The 25,225-nt window shown below is 39.6% G+C and overlaps 1 long non-coding RNA gene across 1 annotated transcript in view; it reads left to right on the top strand.

Moving 5' to 3' along the window:
- The window catches only part of LOC140605530 (uncharacterized), a 53,285-nt gene that overhangs the window by 5,864 nt on the left and 22,196 nt on the right, over window positions 1–25,225 (top strand). Inside the window, exon 2 of the long non-coding RNA XR_012008181.1 lies at window positions 1,362–1,439. This is a non-coding gene — a long non-coding RNA (uncharacterized lncRNA). The remainder of the gene's footprint in view (window positions 1–1,361; window positions 1,440–25,225) is intronic.

Below are 25,225 nucleotides of genomic sequence, written 5' to 3'. Positions count from 1 at the left end.
ATCACCAGTTTTCACACAATGTTTTGGTGCATAATAGAGTTCAGTAAACTCATAATTGAACAGATAGCTTTAAGAATGTATTTATCAGCAAAGAGTATGTGTGTATAGTGAAGCATAGGATTCATATTGAGGGTCATGGTTTGGATCATGTTAAAATTTGTGCCTGCTTCCACTTTCCTGATAATCAATACAGATTTGATGAATTCTTAAATTCTCCATATTTTCCTTTATAAAAGAAGTTGAGATTTCATCTGGTGAGATGATAACCTTGCCCATCTGCCAATGTCATTCAGTCATTTTTGGAGTAATTTGGAGGTCTCTCAATATAGTGTTTCCAATAAGTTAACTCCCAGGTATCTGTGGGTAAATTATGTTTCACAAACCTTGCATTAAGTCCTTGATAAAATTGTATAGATTTACTTTGTACATCCTCAGTCAGTCCAAGCAGAATTTATCCTAGCTGGGTATCCTTTTAAACAAATAATCTCCTCTCCTAGAAAAAGAAATATGTGCATATTAAATAGAGCAAGTTTCTTCAGACTGGGATGAGAAGAGAGGCTGCCTTTCAACACTTCCTTTGCTGGTTATTAGGGAGGATTCTGGGCATTTGGGCCAAATAAGAAGGATACTATCTTTCTCACTTTTCTGATTTACTTCTTTCCCCAGTGCAAGATGATTATATAAAAACAGGCTCTAAAAGTCAATAAATCTACCCTTCACTTGGATTAGCTTTTAAAAAATACTCACCGCTCTATTACAGATACCACAGGTCTGCTCCATTATTCCAGTAAATAAAGGGAAGACACTTTATATAAAACTGCAATTAAAATATTACCAAAACAAGGAGCTTTCTCTTGTGTTTAAGAACAGCCCAATTAGGAGGACAAAAGTCATTTTCTAAGAAATCTGAAAATATTGTTATCCAAGGGAAGGAAATTGCCTTACTAGGTCCTCACTCAGTGTCGGCACTTCCACCTGTAGGTGGCTTGTGCAAAGGTGGCCCTTCTCCTCCTACATGAAAGATGGCTACGAAGGAACTTCTGTTTTCCCAGCTGCAGACACCACCTCCCTGCACTTAGCCTGCTTGCCTTCCCCTCTTTCTGGGCTACCTATCACCTAATCTTTGTGATTCTCTCGCATTCTCTCCAGGATGCGCTGTGATGTGCTCAACATCTAAGGCAGGCATGGGGACATTTCAGAGTGAAGGTTTTAACTGCTTCTATTTACAAGAAGAAGCAACTTCGAATATCAAAAGTAACAGAAAAATTGGAGCATGGCCTAGAACTCTCAGTCCCTGGTCTGTCTTTCATATTCACCAAACCTAGCCGTTTTTTGTTTTGTTTTGTTTTTTTTTTAAATAGAAGATTTGCATGTCTTCTTCTTCCAAGATGGTCCAGATTTGAGCCTAAGGAAGAAACCCGAAGAATTTACCCTAATGAGTAAGTCCCATTTTTGACAAACTTTAGACTGGATATCACTTATCCTAATGGATCTCTGCCCCACATGGAAACGATCCCTCTCAGGGCATCTCTTCATATGCTCTATGTAGTATATGTTATTCCAATTTTATAGAAATGAAACAGCAAGGATTTTAAAAGCTTAATTGTGTTGACCAAAGTCATGTATCCAGTTATATGAAGGAGGAAAGATATGAACAAGGGGTGCCATGTTGTAAAATTCCAGGGGAGAGAACTCACACCATAGTCTACATGAAAGGCACCCAGTGAGTGGTACAGTGGTGGCTTGCTATGTGTCAGCCACAATTTGACATTGAGTGCCGTTTGTTTCACACTATCTTAAAGCAATACATTCAACAAACTGGTTTGTACTACAGGGATGATCACTAATGAAAATAAAAAGAATGAGCGACATTTATTTATGTGTTTATTTATAATAAGTAGACTTTTTTAAGAGCAGTTTTAGGTTCACAGCAAAATTGAATAAAAAGTACAGAGACTTGCCACATCTCCTGTTCCTTAATATTTGCATAGCCTTTCACTTTATCAGCCTCTCTCATCAGAGTGGCATATTTGTTATGATCAATGAGTTTACATGGACACATTATTTTCACCCAAAGTTCATCATTTCTGCTGGGGTTCACTCTTGGTGTTGTACATTATATGGATTTTGACTAATATATAATGATATATATCCACATGGAATATAATATCACATGAAATAATTTCACTCTCTTAAAAATCTGTGTTGTCTCTATTCATCCCATCTTTCCCCATCCCAGGAAACCACTGATCTAAACTATGGTTTTGCCTTTTCCAGAATGTCATATGGTTGGTACTATATATAGTACATGCTATAGCACGTAGCCTTGTTAGTTGTCTTCTTTTACTCAGAAATATGCATTTAAGTTTCCTCCCTGTCTTTTGTGGCTTGGAAGCTACTTTTTAAACACTAAATAATATTCTACTTTATGGATATACCACAGTTTACAGCAGGATTTTTAAAATTCTAAAGTTAAAGGATGTCTGGGTGGTTCAGCCATTGAGCGTCTGCCTTTGGTTCAGGTTGTGATTCTGGGGTCTTGGGATCGAGTCCCGCATTGGGCTCCCTCCATGGAGCCTGCTTCTCCCTCTGCCTGTGTCTCTGCCTCTCTCTCTGTGTCTCTCATGAATAAATAAATTAAATCTTTTAAAAAAATTCTAAAATTAAGAAGTTAGTTTGTCTTTAAAGTAGAGAAATTAATTTTACTAAAAATAAATTACTTTTAAAATTCCAACTACTCACCGTAAGATAATTAAAGTTCCTTGTTGTCTGACAACTACTTAGTAGAGATCCAATCAGGTCATCTATCTGAAACAGTATTTGTTAACCTGTAAAATTAAATAAGGGGGTTAGAAAATATCTAATATTCAGAATATATTAGGAATCTGGTCCACAAACCTATATTTCATAATAAACGAATACTAAATAAATTTTCTCTGATTTGTGTAGTAATTTTAGTTCATTATTACTCTGATCTTATTTTAAAGTGTTAAATCTATATCCAGAAATTAAAAATAATACAATATTTACATACAGAAAATATATTATTTTTAGTAGTATAGTATCTTCACTGTCAAAGGTTTTATCTCATTCTGAAATCATTAGATGAAAAAGTCCTTTTTAGCAGAGAAGTTTTAAAACATCCCAGCAATTTCTTTTTGCAAAAGGTTGTGTGGTTTTTTGAAAAAAACCCAAAAACATTGCATGTCCAAATTTCTAAAATGCAATGCATTGTCCTTGATTAGTTCAACACATACTTATTGAATGCCCACTACAAGTCATGCCAGACAATGTCACGGTGAACAAAAGAGAGACATAGTGGCCACCTTCCTGATATGTACAGACATATGCAGTGTAAGGCATTAAACACAGAATTGTACAAAAGGACAAATAATGACACGTGTGATGAATATCACGAGAGAGTGTGTGCAACTGGGAGACTTTGTTTTGACCAGGATGGTTGAAGGAGGCTTCTCTAAGAAAATGAAGGAGATATGAGTGGCAAGTAGGTGTTATATACTTCTAGTTACATTTAAGAGCTTTCGTTTGAATGGTTTGAGGGTTCTTTCCCCAATTTATGGATGCAAGAGTGAGTCTATGAACTCTTCAAATTAATATAAAGTCAAGATCTTGGGTGAAAGCTTGGAAATAAGTAGTTGTTTCAATTATGTCCTCACCCATCATAGGGCAAACATCTCCATGAGCTAAAATTTTAAGCCAAACTAGTAAGCATGAATGGGGCATTTGAAGCGATCTGACTAAAAGGTAGTAGTCCCAATGATCTTAGCTCAGCAGTCTACTAGCTATGCACATGGCCTTACTTGGAATATTTTTCAGGAGTCACAACTGAAGTTTGGCAACCAGCCTGGGTGATGAATAGCAGTGTCAGCCTATATAGACTCAGTTTCTCTTCTCTCTGTGTATGTTTGTATTGATTGATAAATATATCCACTTTGGAGATCTGTCTCATCCACCACACATCTGCTGTTTCTTCAGAGAGATATTTGAAACTTTTGAGCAGCTCTTTGGCAACATCATGTATTAATTCACTACAGAGAGTACAAATAAAACACTAACAATTGAAATGTGGGTATTTTTACTGGCAGTCTTGTTAAAGAACTAAAGTCATGGACTTTTATACATTTTATTTTCTTTTAAAAGTGGCAGAAAATACTGATTAAAAGCAAATAGACCATCATCAGAATACAACTCTCATTTTATAGGTAAAAGAACTAAGGATCTGAGTCATTAAGAATCTCTTAAAGTAACATAACTATGAGAGCTGTAGCCCAAACCACTGTCACTCTGGCCACAAAGCATACTATATAACATGGAATAAAAGCATATACTTTGGAGCAAAACAACCCGAGGTTCAAATCCCACCCCTGGATTTAAGGCAAGTTACTTAAACTCTTGTAGCTGGGTTTGCCCACTCCATATCTATAGTACATCTTCTTCTTTCTTCCTTGTTGCAGAATGCCATTTTGCTTACCTCCTCAGGTGGGTATTTAGGAAAATTTTTTTCTAAAGGAGAGAAACATCTCTTCTGCTAAGCATGGTCTCATCTGGATGTGATAATCGAAAATGGAGCAACCATCATATGATCATGAAAGGAATGAGCCCAAGATAGGATTAAATACCAAGGCTACAGAATAGAAATATGGAAAAAAAAACAGATTCTTGGCACATTTTTGAGTCATTAACTTAACCAGTACTGGAGTTGCCCTACCTCTAAATTAACTCCTATGTAAGATAATCCTTGTTTCTGTTGTGTAAGCCATTTGGTGGTGGTGGTGAGGGGTTGTGTTTCTTCCTGTTGAAAGCATTCAGCTATATGATACATTCAGCATACCATTCTAAATGATAAACTTTGAAGATCTAATTCCTTGATTTATTAAATGAAGATCGTAATTGCTATATCAATGAGTTGCTACAAGAAGTTGAGATAATGTTTTCAAATGATTTAACATGGTGTCTGGTATAAAGCAGAGTTCTATACATGATGGCTAATACCACCCTGGGCCAGTGTTCCCTTTATTACATTACCCTAGCTTCTGGACAATTTAAAAGTGTAACCAGATATTAAATTAGAAATTACATCAAAAGAAATAATAGATAGGATATTCTAAGGAAAGGTAATAGACATAGATGCAAAATCTCAAAGATTTTATGGATTTTTTGTTGTTTTTAAATCAGATTCATGACTTTTGAACCACTTGTCTACAATTACAGTAAAATGCTTGAGGAAGGAATGATATTCAGGCGTATTTCCTTGGAGAGAGCTGTGACTCAAGTTCTCCTGGCTCCCTCAGACACAGAAACACCCCTGGCGGGAGAAACATTCTCCTCTCACTTCCAGCCAAGAGACCAATTTCAAGGAAAGTAGGCAGAACGCTAAATATATGTGATCCACAGGGTATAACAGAGTGGAGAGAGAGAGACTGAATTGCATGGTCTGAGAAGTATAAAAAGTGTAATGGGAACTGGCTGCCTGCTGCTGATAGATGAGCTGAGGAGAAGCTATATTGGGTTTGACCTTCTTTGGGGCAAAGGGCACAAGCGTATTTCCAGTGAACCAGATGTGGACTATCCGTAAAAAAAGAATATCTGGGATTTTCCAATAGGGCCACCAGGAGAGGCCATCTGGCTTCAGCTAAGGGAGGTTGAAGTGTTGCTGTCTTCCCTGAGGCCAAGGAAGGAGAAAGTGACAAGCCAGAAAAGTGTAAATGATCTGTGTCAAGAGAAGTGTAGTCACCCAGGGATGCGGGAGACAGAGCCTCTAAAGAGCCTACAAAGGCAGTGGTGCAAGAAAGATGTATGTAAACCCCTGCCAGGCACGGAGAGCATAGGGCATCAAATCACAGTGCTGCAAGAGCTCCCCAGCTCCTTTGTGTCCTCTAGCACCTGCAGGCTGCTGGCCCGCCGCAGGTGGGAGAGAAAACAGATCCGATGAAGATGGAACCTTCCACGACTGCAGAGCCTTGGCATTCTGAGTACTGAATCGAGCCTGTTTTGTGACACAAAGAATCTTAGGACTTTTAAACTCTTGGGGTTTATCCAAGTTTTTATCTAGGAGTATGGAAAAAAACTGCCACCACGAACAGACTTAAAAGAAAAATAAAAGTCAAATACAAAGTTGCTGGTATGTTTATGCCCCATGAGCTTAGTAGCTCTTTTGATGCACCAATTACACAATTTCCTATTATATACTCATTATGTGCTCTGCACTAGATAAGTGTTTCAGAGATGAAGAAAATCAGATACAATCACCATTTCACTAAATTGTATAGTGCTGAGGGTACCAAGAATGGCTCTTATCTGTTATTGCATCCATTATAACAGCATAGGCCCTTTTTCTAAAACTTTGCAAATTATTGATGGAGGAGGAATGGCAGTCATAAAATGATTAGAAGACCTGAGTTCTACTTTCACTGAAGAGCATCAATGAGACATGTCCCAAACACCTACCTTTTCTGATGCTTCTTTAGCATATCTGTACATTGAAAGAAAATGGGCTGGAAAAGCCATGTAATACTTTTTAGGTTTAAAATTCTACAATTCCATAGCAGCTTGATTCACAATAACTAAAAACTGGAACCAGACCAAATGTCCATTAAATGATGAATGGGCAAATAAAATGTGGTGTGTGGAATTTTATTGGCAATGAAAGGGAATAAAGTAGAAGCATATCCTCAGAGATACTGCGGGTTCGGTTCCAGGCCACCACAATAAGGCAAGTACCACAATAAAGCAAGTCTAATGAAGACTTTGGTTTCTAGTGCATATGAAGATTATGTTTACACTTTATTGTAGACTATTATTGTGCAAAGCATTATGTCGAATAAAACAATGTATGTACCTTTATTAAAAAATACCTTACTGCCAAAAAAAAATACCTTACTGCCAAAAAATGCTAACCAACCACTATCTGAGCTTTCAGTGAGTCATAATCACTGGTCACAGATCACCATAACAAATATAATAATAATGAAAACATTTGAAATATGGCAAGAATTACCAAAATGTGACACAGACACAAACTGAAAAAATGTTGTTGGAAAAATGGTATTGATAGACTTGCTGGATGCAGGATTGCTACAAACTTTTCATTTGTTTAAGAATAAATAAATAAGTAAATAAAGCAATATCTGAGAAGTGCAATAAAGCAAAGCACAATAAGATGGGGTGTGCCTGTATGACCTTCAAAAACACTGTGCTAACTGAATCAAGCCAGACATAAAAGACCACGTATCATATATCCCCATCCCCATGACAGCCCACGAGAGGCAAATCTATTAGACACATAAAGTGGTTGCCAAGGGCTAGGGGAGGATGATGAGGTGGAAAAGGAGATGACGGGAAAGGGTATAGGACTTTTTTGAGAAGTGTCAAGACTATCCTAAAATTCATTGTGGTGTTAGCTGTGCAACTCTGGAAATACACTAAAAACCACTGAATTTACAAATCAGTGTATTTCATGGTATGTGAATTTTATGTCAATAGGGCTTGTTATCTTTTAATCTATGGTTACTATGTATAAATTAGAGGAAAACATCAGAAAAACACATTGAATTAAATAATTTAGTAATAGCTCAGAGGAAGCAAATGTGATAAACTGATTTTCTGGTAATATCAGTTTACATTAAAAGAGAAGATATCTTTGTTAATATTTTTATTTTAATAATACGTGTAATCCAGAATTAGGTATAATTTATCAGACGATGAAAGAATAAAAGCCCCTTTAGTTCAGAAGACTACTTTTACCATTTTTTCCCTTTAACTTCTGAGTTCTGAGAGTCAAATTGTTCTGATCATTGATGGGTGAATAGTTAAAATACATAAGTGCTTTTAAATTCAGTTTTTAAAAATATCTTTTAGGGTTTTTTTAAAGTGAAATAATTTCACCTTAATCTTCTACTAAGGAGAAAGAAAAAGGACACATATATTGAGCTAGTATACACTAGGCTCTATCCCAACTGAGTTTGCATATGCCACCTAAATTACTCCTCGCAGTCAATCTAAACAAAGGTAGAATTATCCCCAAATCACAGAAGATTAACCTGATGCATAGAAAACTACATTATTTGCACAAGGTGCACAATAGCACTCAGATTTAGATTGAATTCTAAGTCATTAAACTTAAAAAAAAAATACAGAATACAGAAATTGACGTGAGTTTCAACTATTTCTGTTTTCATCTCTGCAGTGACTCTCTAGAGGTGATATCCCGTCACATTCAGTATAAACTCCCCAGCCTAGCACTTGATATCTTTGCTAATCTGGCCCTATTTCTTATTTGCTCTGAGGACTTAAGTCATAAATTCTTAAACCTATCGTATTTTCTTACTGTCCATCTCCTAGAATTTCCGTTCCACTTATATAAGTTCTGTCTCTCCTTAATGGAAGGTGTAGCTTGAAGTTAAGTTATATAATATGACCTTACTGAACATATTCGTTAAATGACAGACAAGGCCTTTAGGGGTAAATTTTCACAAATAGTTGGGGTTAGAAGAAAGGAGGAGACAGTATGTAGGTCTGAGACAATTCTTGTCCCCTTCCAGCCCCATGGACTGATACTGAACTTGATGAAGTGAGGGATAGAGGCAGAAGCAATAAACAGCTCTTTTCTTGAGAAACCACAGCACAAAAGAGTCCAAAGAGTTTGCTTCAATGCCTAAATGATACATTGTTAAATGGAATAAGGTAGAGGCATATTCATATCCCTGGGGGGTAAGGAAATCTCCTGATCCTTCAAAATGTCAGTCTCTCTAGGTGAAAGTGTTGCTCAGTGCCAGCAGGCCTCCGTGAGCCCATGTCCGTCCTGTATTCTGCATAGTTGTGGAAAGAACACAGTGTCACTAAGAGTGATGAGTGACCTCACAGGTAACCAACATCAAGAAGTACGAAACTATTGGGGTGCTTGGGTGGCACAGTCAGTTAAGCACCTGACTCTTGGTTTTGGCTCAGGTCACGATCTCAGTGTCATAGGATTGAGCCCAGCTGAGTCTGCTTGAAATTCTCTCTCTCCCTCTCCTCCTCTGTCCCTCCCGATCATGTTCTCTCTCTCTCCCTGAAATAAATAAATAAATCTTAAAAAAAAAAAAAAAGGAGTATGAAACTATGGACCTGAGAGACTTCAGGGAGCACAGGGAAATAGTTTTTGTTGATTCACAGAAATATTTGGATGAGCTTTTCCAAGGGACTGAATTCCTTCAGTGTGAATGGGCACAAGTCAGTCAAGATGAATTTATTATTGTTAATGAGACTCATTAGCATGCACGGGTGATAGATGACAGGGGGAAATTGAATTATAATTTGAATTCTATCCACTTTACCAAATGTATCTGTCACTCTACTCCATGTTTATCTCCTCACTTTGTATTGTTCTCTTTTTTTCATGCAATTTCTTACAGATAAATATAAATCCATCAGGGCCAGTAGTCATACATGTTGCTTTCTTTATATTGGTCAAAATGCCTGGCCTCAGGATTATCTACTCAACTGTTCCAGTTAATGGGCACAGCTCATAGAAGTTAAGTCACTTGCCCAAGTTAAATTGTAAAGCTCAAGTTAGATGGAACACTTGAATGGTATTCAGGCTGTCCTCATTATAAGTCCTCTTAAAAATTATTCCAGGGGATCCCTGGGTGGCTCAGCGGTTCAGCATCTGCCTTTGGCCCAGGGTGTGATCCTGGAGACCCGGGATCGAGTCCCACATCAGACTCCCTGCATGGAGCCTGCTTCTCCCTCTGTCTATGTCTCTGCTTCTCTCTCTCTGTGTCTCTTATGAATGAATACATAAATAAAATCTTAAAAAAATATATTCCACATTCTCTACCTGTTAATTCACTACACATCTTGCCCAATAAGCAGCTGGAAGTGCTAGTTAGCAGCAAAATGGCCACAAGGCAGCCAGTCTAAAGCAAAAGGAGAGGTAATTATCAATGGTTAGGTTCCTACTCTGCATAACGAACTGTTCTAAATAATTTGCCCATTTAACTTGCTTGGTGTTTATAAAAACGTGTATAGATGTTGCTATCATTATTTTATGAATCTAGGTCTGTCTGGTTAAAATTCTTTGCTGAAGAAGCCGCAAAACATACCATTGGTCTTTGAATAATCAGGAGATACCATGACCACACAACTTTCTTGTGTCTGAGTTTTCAGAGATTTGTAGATATCATCAAAGAAGTTCAAGTAGCAAAAATCTGTCAAGCATCTCTCTAAAGTACATATTTACCAAAGTAAACCCAGTGGCTATTAAGATTTGACTGGAGATTTTGCCAAGAGATTGGGATGAACCCAAAAAAGACAGTGTAAAGAATTCTTAAATTCTTTTCACATGTGTATAATTTCTATGTTAACAAGGAAGCAGCTTTGATCTAACAGATAACTCAGGAAGTAATCTGGAATTCTTCTACATATCTATACCATCCTCGGGGCAAAACAGAAGGGCATGTCTATTATTTTGATTCACGTGAAAAGAGCAGCATGGGCTCTAGGCAGTGCCAAATTCTTCAACTTCCAATTTGAACAGGGCAGGAAGTAGCTAAAGATTAACAAAGTAAGCAAGCTTGTTTGCTGTATAAACCTATGGATAAGTTTGAGGCTCACTGCAGGAATTCTGAAACTCCTGGGTTTGTGCTTGTGTGGTTTCCATAACAACTAATGACAGAAAATGAGGCAAACCGGCATGACTCATATGAAACGTTTCTGTTCAGTTCTCAGAGGCCAAATTTGGTCATTGGAAGACCTTTACAGAATACAGTCATCTCTGTCTTACTAATCACACTCAAAGGGCAAAGTGCTCCTCAGTGAGAGCAGCTCTCTCCATGAGCCATGAGCGAGCGGCCAAGGAGGCATGTTCATTCATCTGTGGGGAGCAATGAGGGCACCCTACTAGTCACACTTAGCTATTCTCTCCAGTGGAGCCACTGTCAAAGATGGTGTTTTTTGGGGGGTGTTAGAGAACGTCAGAGTGTACATAGGGGCTGGCTGGGGTCAGGGCCAGAAGCAATGGGACCGTAGTTGTTAGGGTGGGGGTCAGCGTTGCTACAGGAGCCAGCTTCACTTCTGTTGGATCAGGGTGGCGCTGGGTGTAAAGAAGAGAATGACGGGCTGTTCCAGGCCTTAAAAGAAAGTCTGAGGCTTACAAGCAGTCTGCAAATACCTCCCCACCACCCCATCCTGCCACTGCTATAAGTCTCTATCCAGGCTGCCTCTTTATCTTCATGCCCTGCTGACCTTTTTTGCTATAGCCCGAGGACTTTGTGCACAGCTTTTCTCTTTAACAGATTCGTTTCCTGTTCTGCTCTCTAGCCACTTCCATAATTGTTATCTTTTCCACATCATTGCTTAAGGCTTCCTTTAATGCTCACTGCCACTATGATTCCTTTACCTTCTCCACCTCCCTCCTTGCCCCTTAGCCTGTCCACTTTGCACATGGCAACCACAGGGAACTTTGAAAAGTATGGGCCCATTTTGCCATCCTCTGTGAGATACGTCACTGGCTTTGCACTGCTCTAAGAGTGAAGTACAAACTTTGTGAGCTCTACCCCGGACATCAGATTTGTCTTCTCTACCTAGCTGCCAAACCAGCTCTCTTGTATCAAGGCCTTTGCATACCAGATATGAGAAACAAAGGCAGAACAAAAGTTATTAAATTTCTTTATTGCTTACAGCCCATTGACAAGTCCTTGAAACAGGCAGAGTGACATTCCTCTAGAGACTCCACTGCCTGATGTTGATACTTGGCTAAAGGCTAAAGGCAATCTTAGCCCAACCCCTATGATCTATATGTCTATTTAACATATAAAAATTCCTTTGGAAAGTTCCTTTAGCTCCACACCCCAAAGATAGATGTTGGCAATCATCTCCCAAGCATATGACCCACCGATACACATCTGAAGAGTCTCAAGACTAAGGTTTTATTAAACAGTAATAAATAACGTTTTCCCAACAATAGCTAGCCCTCTCAAGGTCCTGGAAACCTTGCTTCCAAAATGCCTCAGAGATTTATGCTAACCCTAAACCCCTCCCAACTTGAAAGTATAAAATGAGCCATTCCTCATGACATTGGGGTACAGCTCTTTCTGCCCATGAGTTCTGTCCCCATGTTTTAAGAAAATCACCTTTTTGGGGGCACCTCGGTCGTTGAGCATCTGTCTTTGACTCAGGTTGTGATCCCGAGGTCCTGGGATCGAGTCCCTCATAGGGCTCCCTGCAGGGAGCCTGCTCCTCCCTTTACCTATGTCTCTGCCTCTCTCTCTCTCTCTCTCTGTGTGTGTCTCTCATGAATAAACAAAATCTCTTTAAAAAAATCACCTTTTTGCACCAAAGACATCTTAAGAATTCTTCCTTGGCTGTCGGTTTCAATCCCCAACGTCTTTTGCTACATCAATACCTAGACCTTTTGCACACGCAGTACTTCTGTCTCCACCTCCCATCCCTCACTTGCCTGAGACATACTTTAGATCTCACTTAGAAATCCCTTTCTCAGTAAGGCTCAATGTAAATGAGGTCTTCCTGGATACCGTCCCTCGTAGCAACCTGGACTTCAGACCCATTACCATATTCTGAAATGATATATTCATTTATATTTGTGACTCCTATTTGTCCCTGCAAACCCAACTTCATATCCATGCCTAGCACAGTATGTGGCCACATGCATATTAGTGCGTGGGAACTACCTACACAGCACAGACATTGATTTCAATCCCTCTGACTTAAACACAGTGGGGCAGGTGTAGGATCCTGGAGCATCAATACTCCTAGGTACTGCTTGTCCTCAGGTAAGATGACAAAAGCACAGCATGCAAAAGATATCCCTTTCTCACTATATTTGGAACCTGCTGAATCACGGAAAAGGCTATTCAGAGAAGGTTTGTGATGCAAGCTCTCCATTATCTTATGCACAGAGGAAATGGCCACACTTGTTCTGGCAAGGGCTGGTTTTGAATCATTTCCTGTTCACTCTGGAGACGCCTTGAGTGCAGTATCAGACTTACTTATGAAGTATGTCAGTCTTTAGCAGGTCAGTTTGCCACTGTGAGGTCTGTTCTGTGTTGCAGAGAGAACTCCATGATGCAGAGTACATTTCTCAGGGAAGCCCTGGGATTTGAAACTGGTGAATCAGTCCAAGACTGACCACAACTGTTGGCCAAGGAGACATTCCCTGAAAAACATTTTGTATGGTGATACTCCACCTTGGTGTTTTCTAGAGCAATGGTAAAAATAGAGAACAAATTCCTTCAGAAGTCTTTTTAATCATAATAAACAATTAAAATTAAAGTCTTTGGAAACTGAAATGTTGTTTCCATTCCAGGGTAATGGAAATCAGGATAAAGGGATGAAGAGCAAGAGGGGAAATGATTGAACAAGTTCTCATTAGTTCATTTATTAAAGAATGATCATTGCCTCTGAAATAGGCGAAATTCTCTCCATGATCAAGTAAGGAGAATGCAGCCGAAAGGTTCAATGTCTGACCTCGTGTCACAGAACCAGGGAGGGACAGAGCCAGGATAGAAATGCAGAGGCCAGGCCCTGTCTGGAGTCCAGTTCTGCTCTGAGTGCAATGCTCTCAGGGGAGTCCAGACTTGCACTGACCCCAGAGAAACCGTTCATTTACTTATCCAGTTATCATTAAAATGTTGCAAAATAACGTGGAAATGTTTTCCTTTCTAAAATATTGTTAGAATAATTGGAATCAAGTGCCATTCTCTTTATTGAATAACACGTTTTAGTATAAATCATACAAAATTGACTTTTTTTTTTTTTTTAAACTCAGAGGCAGTCAAATGTTGGCAATTTCAAATCGCATTTGTCTTTGAATTGCCTACCTCTCCTGACATCGCTGTAGTTTATCTCTATTTTTAGCACTTAGCACATTGCCAATTACACGGCGAAGCCCAGTAGGTGTTTACTGAAGGAATGAACAAAGCTGAGTTACACTCTCTGAGACCCAGACGTCCTTGCATAGTACACTTTTTACATGGAGACCTAACTGTCAGGTTTAATCCCATCGGTAGGGAAATGGAATAGGGAGGCCAGGCAAAGGTTGGCCGAGGGCAGCCCGGGTGGCTCCGCGGTTTAGCGCCGCCTTGAGCCCAGGGCGTGATCCTGGAGACCCGGGATCGAGTCCCACGTCGGGCTCCCTGCGTGAAGCCTGCTTCTCCCTCTGCCTGTGTCTCTGCCTCTCTCTCTCTCTCTCTCATGAGTGAATGAATGAATAAATAAAATATAAAAAAAAAAAGAAAAAAGTTGGTGGAAACAGGCTTTCAATGGGACAGGCTCGGCTCCCCGGAGGGCAAGCGGGCTCTAGAAGGGGGGAGGGGGAGGGGCCGGGCGTCTGTGGGGTGACAGGTATTAGGCCCGTGGCTGGTGGAATCGGCCTGGGCGATAACGGCCCGTGCCCTTATATGGGCCTGGGTAAGTACGGTTCAGGTTTCCTGCAGAGGTCCACGCTCGCCTGATGGGGCGGCCTGCTGGTGGGGCCGCAAGGCAGGGTCCTGCCAGCCCAACAATGACATCATATCTTCATACATTGGATGGTGACTTTCTAGAGGCATCTGGTGCAGGATAAAGTTTGTGGGCTCTGGAGCCAGGAAGACAAGCCAGGGCTTCACTCCCGCGCTCACCACAGGAGTCCTTGGGCGAGGTACGCGTCACTCCTGCCCAGTTCTCTGGCCTGTAGAGTGGGGCTGACGCTGACCGTGCGCCCTGCCAGCATCCCCCTGTGCTCCGAAAGAGATTCCATTTCTCCGGAGGGGTCTCACAGTGGATCTCAGCAGTGTTATTCCGGAATCCTACCCCTACGCGGAAATCACCATTTAAAAACCATTGCCACTATTTAATTTTTCGGGGGAAAGCATAGAGTCCTAAAGACTTTATTGTTTGTGACACTGGCTTCAGCCAAGCCACAGTGATTAAAATGCTTGAAAGGCAGTGTAATGCGTCGAATTATTTTTTAAATGATCATTCAAATAAAAAAATATAGAAGGAAGCAATGTCCCAAGTATGAATTGTAGGAATACCGTATATACTAGTACAGCCTAGTAGTGTCAACAAATTCCAGAAAATAAAAATTCCAGTTGCTTTTCCTTTGTGGGAGAGGCATCTTTGTAATAAGAAATTCTATTTTAATACTGTGAAATGGTAAACTTCCTGTGTTCTGAGTTCATTATCATTGCTCTGCCCTGTGAAGATGATAATGGTCAGCAAAACAGGGCTATTTTGGTACCAAGTAAGGCTGCAAAATCTTCCTCATCAGCAAAATTGAAGAGAGAGGCAAGGGAAAAGGCTTTTATGTTTGCAATTAAATGGGTCTCCTTTGATATTTAATAGTAAAAAACAAAGCCTTTGTTGTTCTAAAACAATCTGGTATTTTAGGGAAAAAGACAATTCACATGGAAAAATGTCTTTTTTTTTTTTTTTGCTGATATGTATGAAGACACAAGTAGTGAAAAAAAATTATGTACTATGTATACCTCATAGGGGAAGATTTTCAGATTATTTTTGGCCCTTTTTTTCTTAAGTAGAAATGCCCAGAATATTGTTCATTTGTTTGTTCTTACTTTATTACAAAAAAAAAAAAAAAAGAGAGAAGATCTTAACATAGCTTTAATTAATTCATTTTTTAGGGGTTAACACTGTTGTTTTGACAGAATGGAAATTCAGTACTTTCTCACTTCATTCATTTAGCATTCAACAAATATTTATTGATTATTTACTATGTGCAAGACACAGGCCTGGGCTCTGAGGACCCAGTGTCCTAAAGAAAAAAAGAAGCGTCTTGCCTTCTTTAAGCTTATATTCTAGGTGACTTCTCCCACCGTGATAACCATCATCCATGTTTTATTGTAATTCTTGGTGACACGATAGTAAAATGACTTAGTTTCTCTATTTATTCTGACTTGCTCTACCTACATGGAGTAGGACACACACACACACACACACACACACACATATTTATTCCATATACAATTATATTTTTATTTCAATTCAAATTCAAGTGAGCAAATATTCATTGAGGCCCAATTCTGTAACAGACACCATCCTGGAGTTGGGACAAATTAGATCAAGTTTAGATTAGTTAGACCAAATCTTTTCCTCCAGGGAGCAAACAATTAGGGAAAACGAGGGGGTAGGAGTTGGAGGGGCTTGGAGAGAAATATACCAGGCAGTTCAGAGGAAACAAACACTGATGCACAATCCTAAAGTTTAGGAACTCCCTCCACGGGGCAGATGTTTGACTTCTCTCATAAAAGATGGAGTGGATTTGAGTCGGTGGGGAAAAGGGTGTTTCAGGGCCAGCACAGTAATTCTACTGCTTCAGTCTGAGTTTGCAGAGCGGTGGCCCTAGGAACTTTTCAGTAACGCAGAATCCCAGGCGTCCCGCCTACGTCCTAAGTCTCCTGCGTTTTTAACAAGATTCCCAGGTGATTTGTGCACAGGTGAAAGTTTGGGAAGCCCTGGGCTAGAATACAGAGGATGATGAGTGTCTGAAGATTGTGCCTTGGGCCAGCAAGCCTGGAGCGCAGGGCAGGTGTGAGCGGCAGCCAGGTGCAGAGTGTGAGGAAAGGTTGTAGTGGAGTCAGTGTAGAAACCTCCAGTCAGCTTGGGGCATGAGCAACTTCCAGTTAATTAATACTTCCCTGGGCAGAAGCACCCACTTCCTCTTCTGGGTTATAATTGCTACTGTGTGTCTTTTCCTTTTGCTGGGCTGACTGACCTATGTTATCATTATTTGTTTATGTGCCTGTCATCTCCCAGCCCTCCCCCAACCCCACAGCAATATTTTAAAGATTTTATTTATCGATTTTGAGAGAGACAGAGAGAGAGAGAGAGAGAGTGTGTGTGTGTGTGTGCGTTTGCATGGGCAGGGGAGAGGCAGAAGCAGAGGGAGCCCATGAGGGCTCCATCTCACAACTGTGAGATCATGACCTGACCCAAAATCAAGAGCTGAAGGCTTGACCAACTGAGCCACCCCCTACAGCTAATATTGTAGGGCAAAGCCCTACAGCTAATATTTTAAAGCAGAAGCTGTTCCTTTTTGCATCCTCTAAACCCTGTACTCAGAAATTAACTAGTAAGATCTAGCTCTACAATCAGTAAGAGGGAGGCCTTAGCTGATTCCCAAATTACAACTAGCTCAATATTGTAGTTAGACAAAGCTGTTGAACATACATTTATTTATTTATTGTTTGCTTGCTTATTTATTTGTTTACATACATACTTACTTAATAATTCAATACTTATTTACTGAATGCCAGGCATTTTCTACCTTCTGTTCTTTGTGCCTAAGAATTTTTCCTTTCTACTGCTTTTCATCATCTCTGTCCCTACGTCCATCTTACTGCCCTGGACAAGGCATGTGATTTTATTTTTTTTTAAGATTTTATTTATTTATTCATGAGAAACACTGAGACTGAAGCATCCAACTTTTGATTTTGGCTCAGGTCATGATCTTGGGATCATGAGATCTAGCCCTGAATTAGGCTCTATGCTCAGTATAGAGTCTATTTGAGATTCTCTCCCTTTCCCTCTGCCCCTCCCCCAACAACCATGAGCATTCTCTCTCTCTCTTTCAAATAAATAAATAAATAAATAAATAAATAAATAAATAAATAAATAACATCTTTAAAAAAAAGAACAAAAAACCCCACAAGATTTGTGAATATTGCCATTCTCTGGCTTCAAATTCTTCAGTGGCTCTATTTACATTATAACACAATGCAAACTCTGTAACCTGACCCCAAATGATTCAGCCCTGTTTCTGTCTCCATTTCCAGCACATTCCGTTCTTTCCTCTACTCTCTGGACTCCAACACCACCAACTTGTTCTCATTTTCTTGGACAAGCTATGGTTCTCCAAACACAGAATCTTGTCGTAAACTAATCCCATTCTTTGAAATTCTCTCTTCTACATCCTTTGATAGAATAACTGGTACTCATCCTGTACACTGACGATTATATTGCAAGTGAGCCTTTTAGTTATAATTAAAGCCTGTAAAGTCAGCAGTATTTTGAAAGTCCCTTAAAATAATTAGGAAATTGAATAACGCTAACATTTCAAGAAAGGGGAATGCCTTTATGTTTGGTTATGAAAGTCCATCCCACTTTTTTTAACTTCTTTTTAAAAATTATATTAAAATATTCCTAATATAAAATTTATGATTTTAGCCATTTTAAGCATATGATTCGGTAGCATAAAGTATAGTTACATTGTTGAGCACACTGTTGAGCATCACCACATCCATCTTCAAAACTTTTTTATCTTCCCAAACTGAAACTATACCCATTAAAAAATCACTGTCTATTGCTCCTTCATGTCAGGCTTAATCTCTGAATTTGAGTGCTCTAAGTACCTCATATAAATGGAATCAGACAGTACTTGTCTTTTGTGACTGGCTTATTTCACTTACTACAATGTCTTCAATATTCATTCATGTTGTAGCATGTGTCAGAATTCCCTTCTTTTTTAAAGCTAAACAATATATATGTGTACCACATTTTGTTTATCCATTTATCCATTGATGGGAATTTATGTTGCTTCTACCTTTTGGCTATTGTGGATAATATCATTCTGATCATGGACATACAAATACGTGTTTAAATCTCTGCTTTCAATACTTTTGGGTTTATACCCAGAATTGCTGGATCATGTGGTAATTCTATGCCTAATTTTCCGAGGCACTGCCATGCTATTTTCCACAGTGGCTGCACCACTGGATCTTCTCACTAGAAATGCCTAAGGTTTCCAGTTTCTCTATATCTTCTTCATCAACAACTTATTATTTTCTGTTTGCTTATTTTTTTTAATAGTAGCCATATCAGGAATGTAGTACATACTGCATTTTTTAACTATTGTAGATTAAGGAATTAGAGAGGCTATAATCTCATTTTGTCCCTGTCTCTTATGTTTTCAAGATGGCTGAAACCATCAAGTTAAGTGGCGTTCCCCATAACACACATCCAACAAGGCAGTAACTAGAATCTCCTGATTCCCAGTGTTTCATGGAGCCTTTGGATATTGGGAAATCAAAACCATTTAGCATCAGAATAAGGGATACATCAGGGCTGAAATCAAATCAGATATGGGATTGAGGTAGAATTCTTATCTGGTATTTCCTTGAATTCTTATGAGATCAGAGCAACATTGGAAAAGTTGGTGACTCACCCAGACCTTCCATTTTCTCATCTATAAAATGGGGATAATAAAACTTACCTTTCAAAAATGAAAAGATTAAATAAAAATATTTAGCATCTGTTCAGTACCTGACACACTGTGTAGGGACTGAAAAAAAATACCAATTTTCCCTCCATTGCCAATATCTAGCACAATAGCGGACACTTGTTAGGTGCTAAACCAAGGCTTGCTAACTCAACTTGCCTTAGCAAGCAACAGGGTCTGAAGCTGCCTTGGGCTTAGTTTTATTCTGGTAATTTCTTTCCAATTTCAGGTGGGTTCTAACAAAAGGTCAAAGGAACAACAGAAGCAGATGGCCTTCCTGAGGTGTGTGCCAAAGGAATTCGTTGTGTGTCTTAGGGGTGCTGTCTCCACCCATCACGCAGCTCAGAGGCTCAAGGGCAGATCCCCAACATTGTGCATGTCTCTTCCTGAGCACTCCCTGGCGCAGACTACAAGTCTGACAAGGAAAATGTGCTGTGATCATCACAAGGGGAGAAAGCAGCTGCTCTAAGGTGGAGTCTATTGTCAAGGCTCTCCTGGTAACAAAAAGAGGAAAAGGCCTATCAAAGCATTTCCTGCCCGCAGGAGCCATGTGCTTCCATTAATTCTTCTCCGCAGTCAGTTTGTCGCCCTCAGGCTAATGTCTCTCAATGTCCACTATCCCGGAGAACAGAACAGGCATTTTTAGCAGTAAATTTTACACCCCTTCCAAACAGTGTGGTTTTAACTAGAAGGACAAGCTCAGATGTTCAGTGATGTGTACTGATGTATTTCATAGGGAGTGAAAGAGTGTGCTTAAGGCAGTTCGGATTTTTCAGAATTCTACCCACACCTGTCAATTGCTTTGGCACTGTGATGGGTACATGGAGATAATGGTGAAGTTGCTGCCTTTCCTGAACCATCAATGGATTATAGAAAACAATGAAAATTCTCTTGAGTACGACATTGGTAAAATTCATACCTTATGGAAGGGATTAGCTAGCCCTGGGAGTCATTCCTTCTCAATGAATGACTAAATTTTATGAACCAAATTAACTAACCATGGGAGTCAGTAAAAAATATATTTCTAAATATGTGGCTGCATTTTGAGAACTAATCTGGATATCTCAGGGAAGCAGGCCTGGCCTGTGACTATTATCAATAAGGTATTATTGTCAATAAGATAAAGTGTAGATTCTTATACTGCACCTGTTTCCTGGGAAGAATAGTGCTACAAAGAAAGTGACCGGTGAGCATGGTATGTACAAATAAGGGAGATGGAGAGGCAGAATTTGGCATCTGCATATCTAGCCTTTCATGGTGAGATCCCCTAAGTACTGATATGGTACTTCAGTAAATACTGAACGATAATCAGATGGCTTGGGCAACATCCTCTCGGCTACCAGCCATGTGAATGAGGCAATCCTACAACATCTAGCCAATAGGTGGCCTGCCAGCTAACCACAGATGCATGAGAGAACCCAGCAGAGGACAGCTGGAGACAGGCCAGAAGAACCCCCAGGCTGCCCCACAGAACCCTGAGCTAACCAGAGCCATTGTCATTTTAAGTCATTAAGTAATGGGAGGGTCCTTTTGGCAGCAAAAGCTAAATGTTGCAGTGGTCAGGAGGTAAGAGGTCTCTGCTGTGAGGCTCCTTCTTCAAACCTTATCGAAGCCAGAGTGAAATTGTCCTTAGGCCACTGTTTCTCCCTTTGCTTTCACAAATAATTTGTCTTCCTGCTTGGCAGTTGAATCTCTCTCATGAATGAATAAAATGGTGATCCTCATCTATATTGTGAACTGCAAGTTTAATTAGGGTGAGTCTTTCTAAGACTCTCAGCCTTGGTGCCCTCGGTATCAAGTCTCCAGGCTTTCTTGGCTGAGAAGCAGAGTTTTGAGCAGCAATGCATCCAGCATGTCCCTGCCCTGCCCAAGGACACATTTGTCTAGAATTTTTACAAACCCATGGATCAGCAACTCAACTTTTAAATCCAAGGAGAATAAAAGGATTCAGTTTCTTACATCAATTTTAAAATAAGAAAAAGCTGTAAAAGAATAAAGGTTTACTGAAATTGGTGTGAAATCTAATCAGTGAGATATGGAGATCCCAGTCTTGACATCTTTCAGGGATGATGAGGAATCCATTTGCCAGGCTAGATACTCGTGGAAGAATCACATGCCCTTTGATCCCTGAAGAAAGATGAAGGTGTCTGTGTCTTCAATATCCAAGTGTGCGTAGAATAAAAAGATAATATCAGTTCATGCCTACTTAATATGACTATCATCAATTTAAAGTTAAGAACCAAATACTCAGATTGTTATTTTGCTACACACCCCATACTTACCTGGCTGATGTTATTAAATTATTGTTCTTTGTGACAATAATATGATCTTAAGAGTTGGTATGATATATACATATATATGTGTTTATATATTTTTTCCAGTTGAAATTAGGCAATAGTCATGGCATTTGGTTTCTAAAAACATATTGCAGGCTTTATTCCACAAAGGTTCCTCCACTGCTCACACACAGATTATGGAATGCTCTAAATCTGTTCTATTCATTCCAGAATCCTTGCTATGTAAGGTAAGATATATAGAATTACTTTTGTGTTCAGCATAGTCTGTGTTCAGTCTATTTATTACTTGGGACTTTCTAAGCTTCCTAGTGTCATTCCCACCCTAACTCACACTCAGCCAAAGGAATGCCAAAGTTATGGCCGTGACTGGTTATACCAGGACTCTGAAGCCAGAAGAAGAATAGAGGAAAACAATACTCTTTAGTCTTAGACCCATAACTAGAGATACAAAAATTATGTCAAGAACAACAGAACCAGACATGATCAGCAAACTCAGTCCACAGATGTTTAGAGAACGTGTTCACTTCCACTGAACATTCTGAAGCCATTCATGTATAATGAAAAGCAAACAAAGCACTTCATGTCAGAAATGCACCATGATGCAGTGATGCCTCCCCAGCATCACTCTTAATCTGAACTATGTGGCTCGTGCCATGGTTGAGTTACTCAACACTAACTGGCCTCTGTTGACTGCTCTCCTTTGGTATGCTAAGGGGACAAAAAGGATGCAGGTGATCACATGTTCATTTCATAGATTAATAAGTTGATATATCAAACATTTTATGTTTATGTCAAGTGTGTCTGTTCATTCAACAAACATTTATTAAGTATCTACCTCTGTGGTAGGTGCTCTGTAATATTCAACCATGAGCAAAGCGCCGTCCCTGTCCCCAAGGATCTAACCCTTGTAGATACTTCATTTCTGGCCATTTGTATATACATTCTCTTAATTTGGGCTTCCAGTAATCAAGGGAAATAAGTATGGAAGTGTTATGAGTTGAATTGCATCCCCTCTATATTCATATGTTAAAATCCAGTACCCTGTACCTCAGAATGTGACTGTATTTGGAGACATGGCCTTCAAAGGGGTAGTTAAGTGAATAAAAGGCCATTAGGGTGAGCCCTGATCCAATATGCCCCCTGCTCTTATAAAAAGAGAAGAATAAGTCATGGCAAGGGAAGATCATGTGAAGACACAGAGACAAAGATGGTCATCAACGAGGTAGGAGAGAAGCTTCAGAAGAAACTAACCTTTTGACACCTTCATCTTGAACTTGTAGCCTCTAGAAATGTGAGGGGGAAAATTTCTGTTGTTTAAGCTACCCATCCTATGGCACTTTGTTAGGGCAGCCCAAGCAAACTAATATAGGAAGGAGGTGTTATCCTTCTTTCACAGTTGATAACGTAAGGCTGAGAGAGAGTAGATAATTTACTCAAAATTTACACATATCTAGTAAATGGTGGAGGCAGGATTAGAAGCCAGCTCTTCTTATACCCTACATGTGACTGTTTATCTTTCTATTGTCTACCACGAATCTAGCCATCTGGCAGCCAAAACCAAGAAAAGTTGGGAGCAACTGTCTCTCTTAGTGCACTGCCATCTCTGGTAATTTCTCCTTTACTGATTTCAGATGTTCCTTTATCCTCAGTCTCAACCTTCCTTATCTCAGTGGAGGATCCTTGCTGTTAGGAAGAAGGTGTTTTTACTAAGTGCTAGTATGCTAAGTTGTAAGTGATTGTTAGTAATTAGTGCTAAACATTTTTTAAGCCTAACGATTTTTTAAAGATTTTATTTATTTATGTGAGACAGAGAATGAGAGAGAGAGAGAACATGAGCAGAGAGGGATAGGCAGAGGGAGAGGGAGAAGCAGGCTTCCTGCTGAGCAGTGACCCTGCTGTAGATGATCCCAGGACCCTAGCATCATGACCTGAGTAGAAGGCAGATGCTCAACCTGTGTGCCCCTAAGACTAGCTTTAAAAGAATAACTTGTCTGGGGGCGCCTGGATAGGTCAATTGGTTGAGCATCCAACTCTTGATTTCAGCTCAGATTCTGATCTCATATGTCATGAGATCCAGTACTGTGTAGGGCTCTGTGCTCAGTGGGAGTCATTTTGGATATTCTCTCCCTCTGTCCCTTCCCCTCTCATGCTGCCTCATGCTCTCTCTCTTAAATAAATGAATACATTTTTTAAATAACTAAATAACTAAATAAATGAAAGAATAACTTGTCTGGACTAAGAAATGAATTCTCCAGGACTGCAGCAAGTGGTAAATATAGTAGGGGTGGGGGTGGGAGAAAGACCTTCTATTCATATGAAAAATGTATTTTTATTGCTAAGATTATGTACCTTATGGAAGTTGAGTTCATGGTGATCAGGGGATTTCTTAGAATTTATGAGCAAAGGGAAAATAATGGTATTTGATTAGATGAGAGAAAATAGAAATAACAAATTACAGGATAGGGTGCTAGTCACATCTTGGGTCAACAGTTTATTTAGTCAAAAATGTATTGAAGCCTGTAATGTGCTTGGGGAGACACGGATGATTTAAAATGAGCCATGTGCTGAGACTGAACACAGTTGGTGGCTTTAATCTAGGTCAGTGGTTCTCAATCTGACTTTGTAGCAAAATCACCTGGGGGATGTTTTAAGAGTAGAAATAGCAGGTGACCAGCCCCAGAAATTCTGAATCATTAAATCCAGGGGTCTGGATTTTAAAATGTTCTCCAGGAGATTCTGATAACAGTAGGTTTGCAAATAACTGCACTGTGGAGGTATTCCACATTTATCAGTCTGGAAGGATGCTCTTAAATAGGTTTTCTATTTATTGTGGCTCCCGTGACTCTCTGAGGTGAGTGGGATTCTCCAAAATCTTTCGGATGATAAAACCTGGGCATAGATAATAAACATAGACAACTTGCAGGACAGTAAGAAGAGAAGGCAGTGATAGGAAGCAGATTTTCTCCTGGTAAGACATATAAGACAAATATCAGACTGAAATCTATGGAAAGAAATCACAGAAAAGTTATGGAAGCATTCATCTACACACAATGCAATTGTTAAAATTCAAGAGAAATTATACTCTCCTCAACATATATCCTTACTTGGTCATGATTTTTGAATTAAGGACAGAGTCAATATAGTAAGAAAACTCTAATGCCAAAAATCAAATCCTTTTTAAGTCTTCTAATAAAAAGTGCCATCAATTGACAATCCAACTGTAACATAAGAAGTGATTCCCTACCTCTGATGTTCTTCACAGTTAACTGTGGAACTTCGTAAGAACACCCATCACTGGACCCCATGCCCAGAGAGGTTCGGACAAGGAATCTATTTTTGTTTATTTATTCATATCACACACACACACACACATACACAAACACACACACACACACACAGGGGCAGAGACACAGGCAGAGGGAGAAGCAGGCTCCATGCAGGGAGCCCGACGTGGGACTCAATCCCAGGACTCCAGGACCATGCCCTGGGCCAAAGGCAGGTGCTAAACCTCTGAGCCACCTAGGAGTCCCCAGGAATCTATATTTTTAAAATGCTACAAATGATTATTATTCTTATGTACTATTGAGATGGTCTCAGTGGCTCCGTAGTTGCAGGGATGTTGAAGAGCATGTCAAACTACTACCAGCTGGCCCCAGCATGGGTATCCACCAACCAGAAAAGAGTTAGGCTATTCAAA

This window comes from Canis lupus, chromosome 15 (assembly GCF_048164855.1).
Source record: "Canis lupus baileyi chromosome 15, mCanLup2.hap1, whole genome shotgun sequence".
Lineage (NCBI taxonomy): Eukaryota > Metazoa > Chordata > Mammalia > Carnivora > Canidae > Canis > Canis lupus.
The sequence above is the reverse complement of the archived record's forward strand: the minus strand, read 5'-3'. Positions and strand labels throughout refer to the sequence as shown.